Genomic DNA, 13060 nt, shown 5'->3' with positions numbered 1-13060 from the left:
TGGAACGGAAAAAGTTCCAATTACTATGATTGGAAAGGCTAAGGAACCTGCTTGTATTGTTGGAAATTCATGCCCATTACCTTATGTAGTGCAAAGAAATGCTTGGATTGATATCCCTTGCTTTAATAACTGGTTTGATCAAGTGTTTGTACCTTTTGTTCATTCTCAAACTAATCGCAAAGTGCTTTTAATCCTTGATAAGCCACCTAGTCATGCCGAAACATTTGAGTGTGATGTTATCGAAGTGATTTTTTTCTCGGCAAATGTCACATCTTGGAAGCAGCCAATGGATATGGGAATCCTTGCAACTTTGAAAAAGAGGTACAAATATCATTTGATAAGAGAAATCTTGGCATATCATGATAGTCCAAATTATGTTAAGATTCGTTTGGAAGATGTTGCTAAACGTATGAGAAGAGGGTCTATTGGTTTAGCTTTTGGAAAGTCGGCACATTTGCTAGATGCCATGAATCTCATTGTTACTCCTTGGAATGAGATCAAGCAAGAGACAATTTTTAATTGCTATAGAAAGGCAGATATTATTCCATCATTTCGTGTTAATGATGTTGATTCAAAAGCCAGTGAGATGGAAGATCAATGCATTGATGATGTTGTTGCTTTGTTATGTAATTGCAAATTTCTTGAAAAAGCACATGTAGAAGAAATTCGAGATGAGATCATGGAATGTGTAAATTCAGATTCAAATGAATTAGAAAAACTTAATCAAAATCTCCTTGATGAAGTTATAACACAAGCTTCCAACACCAATGAACCACTTGCATATGATGAAAACAATTCAGATTCTGAGTTTGTTGAGATTCAAGACATGCATGGATGCTTAAAGGAAGAAGATGTGATTATTCCTGAACTCTGGAAACATATTGTTGATTGTGAACTCATGCTCAATTCAATCACGACAATAACTTATTTGAGTTCCGAAAAAGTAAAGCAAGTACAATCAGCTTTATCAAGTGCTCGTCGAATTATTCAAGAAACAAATTCTACCATTGTTTCTAAGCGTATAGCTAAAAGTAGGCAAATTACATTACATGATTTTGGTATGAAGTAGAGAAAGACTTACAAATCATATTTTTGTTGATCATTTTGTTGTTTTCTAAATGTTTAGAACAAATTTCTATTTGGTTTGATGTAATTTCATCATGAAACAATGGATTCAATTTCCTTAATCTGGATTTTGACCTCTAAAAAAGGTGCTCTTAATAGAGTGATACACTTAAGTGGACATGCACTTAACCAAATTTCTACTGTATACATTTCTCCGATTTTGGATCGAGCTTTTGCCACTTGTCATCAGGAACATGTACGAACGCGATTGAGCCGAATATCCTGACGTGAAATATATCCGGCTTCTTTCCATAGAACTTCTCGTGGGGGGTGACATTGTGGAGTCCGGATGTTGTGCACTGATTCATTAGATAGACAACAGTGTTTGCTGCTTCAGCCCAATATGATTTCTGCAGATGTTTCTCATTCATTATTGGCCTTGCCACCTTGAGTATATCCCGGTTCTTTCATTCGGCTACTCCGTTCTGTTGAGGTGTTTGTCAGCAAGTGAACTCCCGCCAAATTCCTTCTTGTCGAAGGTATATAGTGAAGGCATCAGAGAAATACTCTTTGCCACCGTCCGATTGAAAGGCATCGGACATGCCGACCGGTTGCCTTTTGAACTTTGTTTTTGAATGTTTGGAAGTGTGAGAACACTTCACTCTTTTGCCGCATTGGGAATAATATCCAGATATGCTTGGAGAAGTCATCGATGAATGTCACATAGTACCGACAACCACCGAATGTTGCCGTTTGGGCTAGTCCCCATAAATGTGAATGTATTACGTCCAGGATCTCTTTGCTCATGTTCCTCTCTTTCGGGAATAGTTGACAATGTTGTTTGCCGAACTGGCAGGCTTCGCATACAGATGTAATCTCCTTCTCGGTAAAGGTTGAGAGTCCAATGACGACTCCTTTTGACTGCATTCCTTTGAGCTTTTGAAGATTAATGTGGCTGATTCTTTTGTGCCATATGTCACGACATAAAGTACAATACATAGTTGGTGAGGATTGAACTTACAACCTCATATCAACAATATGTCATGCTCAACCATTTTGATATGAGCATGCATTTGTATATGATACTCTAGTATTCTATAGTCTATTGCATAGTACATTTCAGAATCAGAATATTCTAATCGTTAGTATATTCTAGAAATATTGTACGATATATTCTAGATGGGTATATTCTAGACATATTTCTCTGGTATATTCTAGAGATATTCAAACTCGGAACTTGTATAAATATTTGTAACCTCCTTGGTCCCTTTCAAGGGATTTAATGCCATTCATTGACACATCAATCTAGTATTCTTATTCCATTCCATCTTGTCTCGTTCTGTATCTTTGGCTTCATGCTCTTGTGTCGTTCTCAGCTTCTTAAGTTCCACGCTCTTAGGCCCATCATCCGTGCTCGCTCGTAGTCCATGGTTGGTGTGTCCGTGGCACCATAGCTCTATGTCGGCGTCGGCGAACATTACTGATTTCATCTCATGAGAATTGAGGATGAACATTCGGCCTCCTCTTCATCCACAAGCGATAATTCGGCCTTCCTTTTCGATGAAGCATCCTCCATCGTTGAATTGAGCTTGCATGCCTTGTTCCACAATCTGGCCAACCGAGACTAGATTCTTCGTTATTGTTGGAACATGCAAGACGTTCTAAGTGATGTAGGTTTGGTTGCCCTCTTCACCGAATGGGATATTACCGACATGCTGAATGGGGTGAATTGTGTCATCCCCTGTTTCCACATAGCCGGGTCGTTCGGGCTTTCGTAGTTCTCGAAACTAGTCTGCAGGAGACGTCATGTGATTGGATGCACCTGAGTCGACAAAACATACACTTTTTGAGTTGGAGGTGCTTGTCGGGCTTCGATGTCGTCACTGAATTCTGTCTATGCCGTATCATGAACATTCCGCCACGATTGTTGTAGTCAGAATTTGAGGTGTAGTTGGTGAGTTGTCGGCTTGTGAAGGCCAATTTACTTTTCTTTTTCTGACACTCCGCCTCGTATTGACCGAATTTGTTGAATAGTATCTGCATTGGATGGGGTTGTTTTGTCGGTTTGGGTCCAACTTGATTGCTCCCCCTTCTTCTAGACGCTTCGCCTCTGAAGCGTATGTGTATGCAGAAACATATGAGGACCTGTTTACGAGTGCTCAGCAAACAAAAATGTAGAAGGCGGTGACTTACACAGATTCAAGCTTTAATGGAAGCTTTTTTACGTTCTCTCTCTCTCTCTCTCAGAGATTCGATATACAATATGTTCAAGTGTTCCTTTACAACGTTAGGTTATTGCTTATATACAAATCCCTAACGTTTGGACGAGTCCACACTAAGACGGATACAAGTTGGAAGGAGTCGACCTTTTATGCCAACAAACTCCCCCGTAAAAGGACTACTCTTTCCAGCATATACAAGCAATGGGCTTATCTCCCCCGTAAGCCTAGTAGATTACAAAATTGATCTAAGTTTATGTTACAAGTCAGTCGGCATGTAGCCGAGTCAGCAGAGGTACAATATGTGTCGTTATAGTTGGTCCGATTAGGTCTTACCTTCTGCTCCTCGTTCGTCTTTCTTTTTCTCAATCCCTTTTCGTAGTCCCATCTTCGTCCTTAGTGTTCTAAAGCATATATCTGGGAGTGGCTTCATCAAGAAATCGATGATGTTCACCTCGGTGTCTATCTTCCAGACTTCGAGCTTCTTCTCGGTCACGAGCTCCCCAATGTGATGATACCGCACCTCAATATGCTTCGTCTTTGCATGGTAGATGGGATTGTTGATGAGCTATATTGCGCTCTCTGAATCACAATAGATGGTTGACACTGGTCGGTTGATTCAGCTTGTAGCTGAGAAGTCAACAGATAGTCGGTGTAGCCAAATCACTTCCTTCGCTGCTTCCAATGCAGCATGTACTCGGCTTCTGTAGTAGACAAAGCCGTGCACTCTTGAAGTTTTGACCTTTATGATATCGCACCGCCACCAAAGGTGAAGATGTAACCTGTTCGTGTTCCAAGCATAGTCGGAATCGGTGTTGCATTCGACTTTGACTGAGGTTGTCAGTCTGAAAGTCAGTTGTGCATCCATGGTTCCTTTCAGGTACCTAAGGATGTGCTTGACGGCCTCCTAATGCTTTTGTCCTGGGTTTGACATGTACCGGTTGACCACCCCTATGGCATATGTTAGGTCAGGTCGGGTTGCCACCATTGCGTACATGATACTTCCTACTGACGATGCGTAGGGCATCTTTCCATTAAGCTCTCTCTCCTTGTCCGTTGAAGGAGAGTCTCTGTCCGATAGTTGGATCGACGTCGGAAGCGGTGTTGGTGTTGGCTTCCCATTCTCCATATTGAAGTGCTTCAGCACCTTCTAGATATAGTCGGACTGGGAGAGTTAGAGAGTCTTGGTTGTCTGATTTTGCTCGATCCTCATGCCTAGTATGTGTCGGGCTTGTCCGAGTTCCTTCATCGCGAACTTGTCGTGAAGGCTTCGCTTTAGCTTTCCGATCTCTACTTGATTGCTTCCTACAATCAACATGTCGACGACATATAGGATCAGATAGATCCTGGACTTGTCAGCTAGTTGCCGAATATACATGCATGGGTCGGAGTTGGATCGGTGGTATCCAAGTTGCTTGACGTAGGAGTCAAACTTCTGGTACCACATCCTCGACGCTTGTTTCAAGCCATATAGACTTTTCTTTAATCGACATACGAGGTGACTGTCCTCCCCCGTCGCCGTGAAGCTTGCCGGTTGAGACATGTACATGTTTTCTTCCAGATCTCCATGTAGGAATGTCGTCTTTACATCCAGCTACTCTACCTCTAGGTCTTCTGTTGCCACAACTCCTAGTAAGAGTCAGAGGGTGGTCATCTTCACTACTGGTGAGAATATTTCATTGTAGTCGACCCCGTATTCTTGTTTGTATCCCTTCGCGATGAGACGAGCTTTGTACTTGGGTTTTTCTGAGTTGGATACATATTTGTATCGAAAAACCCATTTTCAAGGTAGCAGATTCCTTCCAACTAGTAATTCAACCAGCTCCCATGTCTGATTCTTGAGAATCGAGTCCATTTCGGATCTCATGGCTTGCAGCCATGTGTCGGCATCCATTGCGGCCATGCCTTCTTCATAAGTGTTTGGTTCGCCTGCATCGGTGTAGTTGACGTAGTCAAGACCTGGTTGGTAGAACTTTGTTGGCCTTCGAGCTCATCCAGATCTCCTAGGTGCCGAGATAAGTGGTTTGGATTCTTTGATCGACTCGGTTGGGTGATCGGTATTTCCGGCTTTTGTAAGTGTGAAGTCGTACACGATGATATCCACATCAGAGATATCAAGGGTCGAGGTGTTACGAATGTTTCGCTTCCTCTTCCTACCTCCCCTTCTTGTTGGGCATTCAATCATCTCCAATGTATACTTACCTGTAAAAGCATTTGCACTTCTAGTGTTGTACCAATGAACATTTATGGACTTGATCGTGTTTTCTATTTCATGCATTAGCACTTCTAGAATTTTACCAACCCAAAATTGGTGGCCATGTGAGTTCTCATCAGCCGGCGTTGCAATCAACATCCCCGCGGTGAGCTCTTGAAAATTGCCTTGCAATCTAGCTTTGACTGCTTTGGTCATCCTTGGTCCCACATAAATGTCTCTTTGTTGTGGATGGACTAAGTTGTCATTAATCGCATTTACTAGTTGCTCCGGAGTTCTATTTACGCGATCATGTTGCAGCGACCATGTGAATGGCGTTTCCAAATTCCAATTATCAACAGATACACAATTGTCTATAATTTCTTTCTGATCAATATAAAATACATCCCACCATGACATGTCTTGTTGTGCGGCATATTTCTTGGCGGCCTCAATATGCTTTCTTTTTTCTTCTAAGGCTTGGAGCCATGATCGTTTTTGTTCTGATACCAAGTCACTCTGCAACTGTCCTTTCTTCTCAATTGGCATTTGCTTAGCTCCATGGACAATTGTACTCGGCATACAAAGTAATAACTGGCAACCACCTTCAGGTTCCCATCTTGTAGAAGATGAATATTGTTTAGCATACAAAGGTGTAGAACCACTTATTCCATTTTTCTTTATCATAAAAATGTGATTGAAACTTATATTGTTTAACTGAGCAAGCACTTTAACATTCCCACCACCCCCATCTAATATATATCTCTTAAAGTCATATACCTCCTTCAACTGTAACACTTTTGGGCGTGGTGTATATGCATCACAAATGACATCAACTGTCTGGAGAATGTGCTAAACATCTGATCTATATGGTCATGTGTGTGGCCAACCAAAAGGAAATTGACTTTCACTTTCCTAAACAATTCTTGGTTGACCAACATACTTAGATAGCCAAATACAGTCGAATTTTTGTTCTCTCTAGCAGTATTGTCCAATTGAATGTATAGAACAGGGGGGAAAGGTTGGCCCCAAGACATCAAAACTCGGTGAATCACTGTAACTATTAGGTTAGGGTCATTGTGAACATTGGGGTAAGTAATGAAGACGTGTGGTCGAACAGACCTATTATAAGCCAAGCATCCCACCAAGTGCATTTGAACAAGGCACTCATCATTGACATCTTTGGGGAGCCTCCGCATATGCGGCAAGCATGTCTTCTTCTGGTCCATGCCATCTATCATTAAGCACATGTATTGTTCGGGCCTCTTCAAACACTTCTCTCTATGATGCATCGCCTTCTTTCGTTCTAAGGATTGTGCCTCACGATGCTCTTGTAGTAACTTCTTACTCGTATCCTTTTCCATTGATGTCTTTGCACCTTTAGCCAAACTTTTAAGATTTGCACAAATGGAGCAATACCCCATACGTACTTTACGAGGAATAATAACATTTGAAAACCGAGCTCTCCATAATCTTGTGAATTGTCTATAGGTGATAGACTTATTACGTGAGCCCAACATATCAGATCGATAGACATCATAAACTTCCCGACGTGTATAATTATCAGAAAGGTGCATCCTACATGTAGTGGGCATTACTTCACAATTTAACTGAAAGTAAGTTTTCATCCAACCAATAACATGTCTTCCAATTGCACCTTTCATACTTGGAACCTCTTTACAATTGAGCATCTGATCCCCGCTAAGTAGACGTTGTTGTACTCTATGTAGCCGCATGTTACTAACACATAACGCAATTTTGAATGCAACTCTACATATCTGTTGCGCATGGAAGATATAATACTCGAATGATACTTTGATCCCCGTACATTTGTCAGATACTAGTTGCATATGTGACCCGAGGTAAGTGTCTTGCTCATCACCGGTCATCGAAAAATAGTATCGCCTTAATTCTCGCAACTTTGATTTTCCAATCATAGACATACAACCACGGGCACAACATATTTTTTTGACATAAAATCCAATATGTTTATTTGATGTCACCAAGCTAAATCTAGCCAGACGAATTCTTCGTGGGATTCTTCTAATATGCATAGGGCTCCCAGATTTCTCTTCCTGCATAGAGGTTGGTGTAACCTTGTTACAATCTAATTCTCTGTTGTGACCATCGCCAATGTTATTCAATGTTTCCTGGGCACTACCTTCATTCTCCGTATCTTTATTAATATCGTATTCTTCAATAGAGAACTCTTCACATGTGTCATTATTTACATTCCCTGTAGATGAGCTCAGACAATATTCTTCGATAGAATATGGTGAGTCTGTCGACAGACAATATTCTTCAATCGAATATGGTGACTCTGTCGACAAACAATACTCTTCAGTAGAAAACGATGAGTCTGATGACAAACAATATTCTTAAATCGAGAATGGTGAATCTTCACTCATGGCTTAAGGTCTAGATAGGGCTCTATAAGTTATGTGCTTAGGGTAAGGAAAAAAACTAATAAGCTCCTCTCTAAACATATACTCCTATCTAAACATAAACTTCTCTCTAAACAAAAGCCAAATCAATAGAATGTCTATATTATGTAATATTATATTAATACAATACTTAAAAATTTTATTTTTAATAAAGTAATTGTATTTAAAATATCAATTATTATTTAAACTACATCTATATGAAGTTAAATCAAGTATAATATAAATCTAATCATTAACAAGCCATAAATATGTTGGATTAATGTTAAAATCATTGGCGAATTAATGGCACCCATTTGGATATAGAACCTCTCACTCATTGGTTCTTTAATGCTCACCATTTTAAATATTAGACTTATCAATCATTGGTTAATTCATGCCCACATCTTTAATACACAACATTTGAGAGTCATAAAAATTGTTGCTTTTAGTAATCAATCATTGGTACATTCATGAACCTCTATCATTGTCTCCTTCATGACCTTTGAAGTCATTGCACGTTGTTATGACTATAAAAGATTGATCAATATGTTAGTTTGACTTTGTAATCATTAATGCAATTATAACTTACTCTAGTTAATGTGACTGTGGTTACCAACTAACTATCCTCAAACTTACCAACCTTGGTTAAGGTGACTATGGTTACTTTAACCAATGTGGTCAATCCCTATAAATAGGAAGACCTCGTCATATTTCACTCACAAGAGCGTATAGAGCATACAGAGCACACAGAACGTACAGAGCACACAGACCAAACAAAGCACACAGGGCACAAAGCACAAAAGCGCGATCTCCGCCTCCACTGCCACACGATCAACCATGTCTTCAAAGAGAATCGAGCGTGAGGACTCCGGGTAGGCCTCTGACACTGTGGACATTTTTGTAAATATGTTTTGTCGCTCAAGAACTCGATACGCCGTATCGAGTTCCTATATACAATACAAACTTTATACAGGAACTCGATACGGCGTATTGAGTTCATAATTTTTTTTTGCTTTCTAAACAGGAACTCGATACGGCGTATCGAGTTCCTGTTTAAAACCTACACTTTAAACACAAACTCGATACGGCGTATCAAGTTTCTGTTTAAAACCTAAACTTTAAACAGGAACTCGATATGCCGTATCGATCGAGTTCCTGTTTAAAATCCAAACTTTAAACGGATCTCGATACGACGTATCGAGTTCCTGTTTAAAAAGCAAAGAAAGCACAGGAACTCGATACGGCGTATCAAGTTCCCGTTTAAAGTTTAGGTTTTAAATGGGAACTCGATACGCCGTATCGAGTTCTTGTATAAAAGAAGGCTTTGAAAGAGAAAAATTGTGTTTTTGGGGTAACAATTAATTATTGTGTGGAAAAGATATCAAATTGTCTGTCAAAATCAATCTTTTTTATGTTGACTTGCCTTACTTTAAAAAAAAAACATGCCCTAATTATAGGTGTTTTATGACCTACTATAGCTTAAAATAGTAGAAAATGATCCACAATTTGCCTTTATGATAGCAAATTCTCCTCAATATAGGTTTGAAATCTATATAAGTCATACCTACTCTTTAAAAGAATATATAACCCTGTTTACTTATTACGATATATATTTTCTAGTTTGAATAGCCCTGCCTAGAATAGATTTTTGAATATAGGACTACCATGTACTCTGAATGCATGATTGATATTTTCACTTCACCACTAATCGCCTGCTAGTGAGAACTGTTCTTCATCTTCATATATATATTTTATATCTACGTGACCACCTAACTTATGTTTTTGCATATACTTTCTTAAATAGGTCGTTTGAGAACCTGTCGGACCGACCCGTGAAGAAAATAAAGCTTCGCATACAGGGTTCTCCAATCGAAGCCCAGACCAAGGTAGCTCCTGAGACCATGAAGAGAGGAAAAAAGCTTCTCTTCAACGAGGAGACAAAATCTCAGCCACATATTGATGTTAGCCAAAAGAAACTTGTCGCCGCTACAGGAGGTGAAGACCTTCCTGACCATGATCTAACGGACAAGGAATGGTGTATGCAATATGTCGACTCAAAGAAAAAAGTCGTATTGTATACAACAAAGAAGAAGGGGGAGGGGCAGCTTGGAAAGGAAACCCCATTTATGTATGGCCGTATTCTACGATTTGACTACGAAGATGCAGATTCAGCCAACATACTGGTAATGATAGAGTGCTCCAAGGGGGTACGTAAAGTGTTCCTTTCAGAAGACCTTTTAGTAAAGGAATCTTGTGGGCTAGAAGTGTTCAAAAAAGATCTTGAAAGCTCACAAAACCTTATTCTTACCTTGAGGCCTTATATACAAGGTCATGTAACTCTAAGAGATGAAGTGCCCTCCCCATTGAAGGCCACAAAAAGGGTATCCAAAGTCCAATCAAGACCACCAAAGAAGAAGACAACCAAAATGTCGGACACCGATTCAACAAGTGAAAACGAAGAGGAGGATAATAAGGGGACGCCAGGAGCTGATCTGGCATCGGGTGTTTTGTCATCCGAGCAGAATAAGATAAGGAGAGAGTTAATGCAATGTAAACTGGTCAAGAAAGGGCAAGTGTTTAATTTGCCTATAACACACGTCCATCGGCCCCCTATTGATGAAAAAACAGGTCGACGACCACTTGAGATTAGAGAGCCACATCGCATGCATGTTCAAAATCTCAAGAAAAAAATGAAAATTAATCCTCATGCCACTGTGGTGCCATTTATTGTTATGGTAGATCCTGAAGAATGTGAAACCATTGAAGATTTTGATATTAGAAAGCATGATCAATATAATTATTTTGTCATTGGTGGATCGCATTCAGCAGAGGCACATCGGCAACTTGTGAGAGAACATCCAACGACTTTCTTCTTCAAGTATGCTGAGTGCAAAATTTATGTTAGGCTCACAACCGAAGAGGCTAAGCTGTTGGCATGGGACCATAATAATGATAATGACTATAGGCAGAAAATGTCGTCCATTGAGCATATACGATTCTTCCACCACGAGTATTTAGACGTGAAACAAAAGTTTGGTGTGAAGTTACATCCAGGCCTACGACGTCAATGTCTGCATGAAGTCGGCATTGTGGTAGATGATAATGTTAAGTCCGATGGTCTTCGAAAATATGAGTCTTGGTTTCAATTGGCGTTTAGAGATGGAGAAGTATGGGACCTACAAGATGAAATCTTCTCAATGTGGGAGAATAAGGAGGTAAAGGGTCAACGACAAAAGAAATGTAAGGTTGACCCTCAACTAGAGTTAAAGTCACAAGCCGCCAAGAAAATTGACTTGACAATTGAAGAAGCGGCAAACGACATGAAGCTGTCTCTGTGGAGAGCGATGCAAGGTATTAAGGACGAGCAACTTCTTGTGTCTGTTTTGTCAAGGGTTGTGGCAAAAGATTTAAGCCTTGAAGAAATGGTCACTGAGTTCAATGAGTAAGTCTTTCAAATACTGAAATTGTAGTCTATCTAGTGTAATTCAAAGTTCTAATCTTGATTTCTAATTTTATAGTCATAAGGTGTACATGAAGATCCAAGAAGTTATGATGAAACAACTTGGACGTATAACTTGGGAACAAGTGACCGAGGATTATCCTCTAACGTCTTCATATAAGGCGTTATCAGAGTATTTTATTGCATTCAAGGATTGGGTTAGTATTGATGGTTTTTCATTACCCTTTCATCATATGTAGAGCTTGTATAATAATACATGATGTCCTATTGCTTCTATTAGAAACCGTGTCGAGGCAAGAAACAAGGAGAAGTTAAGGATATACACAATTTCCCTACATCCTTCCTTGCACATCTCGAGCGAGCCAGAAAAGAAAAGGATTGTTGCTTAGTCAAGGCGTATGAAATGGAGGAAGATGGCTCCTTTAAAAAATTTAGCCACAAAAAAGATATTACGAGAGATCTTTACTACAATGTGGTTTGCGGTGATGTCGTCGACTTGATCCAAAAGGTGCCAAAGAAGGAATATACGCTAATGATTGCGGATATTCCTTACGGATTTCGAATGGTTGGGTCATCATACGACGATGAACCGTTTAGGTTTAAACAATTGGAGAAGATGGTCAAGGATTTCGCTGAGCTAACGACTGCATCCTTGTGGCGAATAGTTGTCTTTCATAGTATGGACCAAGGGTACTCGGTAGCTCAAGCTTTGAGATCTCGTTGCCATGGCATCGAGAACCTTGCATGGTAAGGATTATTTATAGGTGTCTTTCACTATATTGCATTTCTTAAGGTTGTTCAATCTATTCTTAACTCGATGTATTATTTTTTATAGGATCAAGACCAATGTAAATAGAGGGCCAACTTTTCGGTTCGTTAATGCCGTTGAATACATCACGGTTGGCTACTTCGATGAAATTAAGAAACAGAGAATCAAGGAGCATTCTAATGAAGTGGGAGGTTCAAATCTGTTGGTATATCCAGCAGTGACACGGAAATTGCGACATGTCACCACGACAGAACGGGGACTTGTCAACCCATACCAAAAACCTCAACGACTTATGATGCGCTTGATCGAGATGTTTTCTATCGAAGGAGACTGTATATTAGATCTCTTTTCTAGCACAGGTAATCCTCGAACTAGGGTAACGATCTTGAGATAACCAATCCCTTTTTTTTTCGTTTGACAACTAAATCTTCTTGTTACTTACATCACAAGAATGACGTTTGCATGTGCATTGAAGCTTTTTAGAAATACAGTTGCATTGGAGAAGGACGAGGACCAGGTTATATTTATTAATATGCGGATTAAGGCTTTGTGGGAGTGCCCAGACCAGGATGAGGAGGTCGGTGCAAAGAACCTCGCTAATACAGAAAGGTTTCAACATGCTTCGCGAGAGCCTATTCCTCCGTTAGCCGGCGAACCGGGGGAGCTAATAGAGCTTGATGATGAGCTTATAGAAGATATTTCGTTGGCTCGGCTAACAGGGGAAGCCAATGCACGTATAGCCGAAGAGAGTTCTACACAAGATGATGAAGAAAATGACGTTGATGAATTGATTGCTATGTAATAGACTCTATGAAGAAAATGACACTGACGATTTGTTAGGATTTCACATTATTAATACAAATTTTGGGTTTTACCTAGTGGATTCTATTCTTTATAAGCTTCTATATGTTTCAATTTTATTTTTATATACTT

Source organism: Azolla caroliniana, unplaced genomic scaffold (genome assembly GCF_043228905.1).
Source record: "Azolla caroliniana isolate FFs.n. ecotype wild unplaced genomic scaffold, voAzoCaro1.0.p SCAF_14, whole genome shotgun sequence".
Classification (NCBI taxonomy): domain Eukaryota; kingdom Viridiplantae; phylum Streptophyta; class Polypodiopsida; order Salviniales; family Salviniaceae; genus Azolla; species Azolla caroliniana.
Note: the sequence above shows the minus strand (reverse complement) of the source record.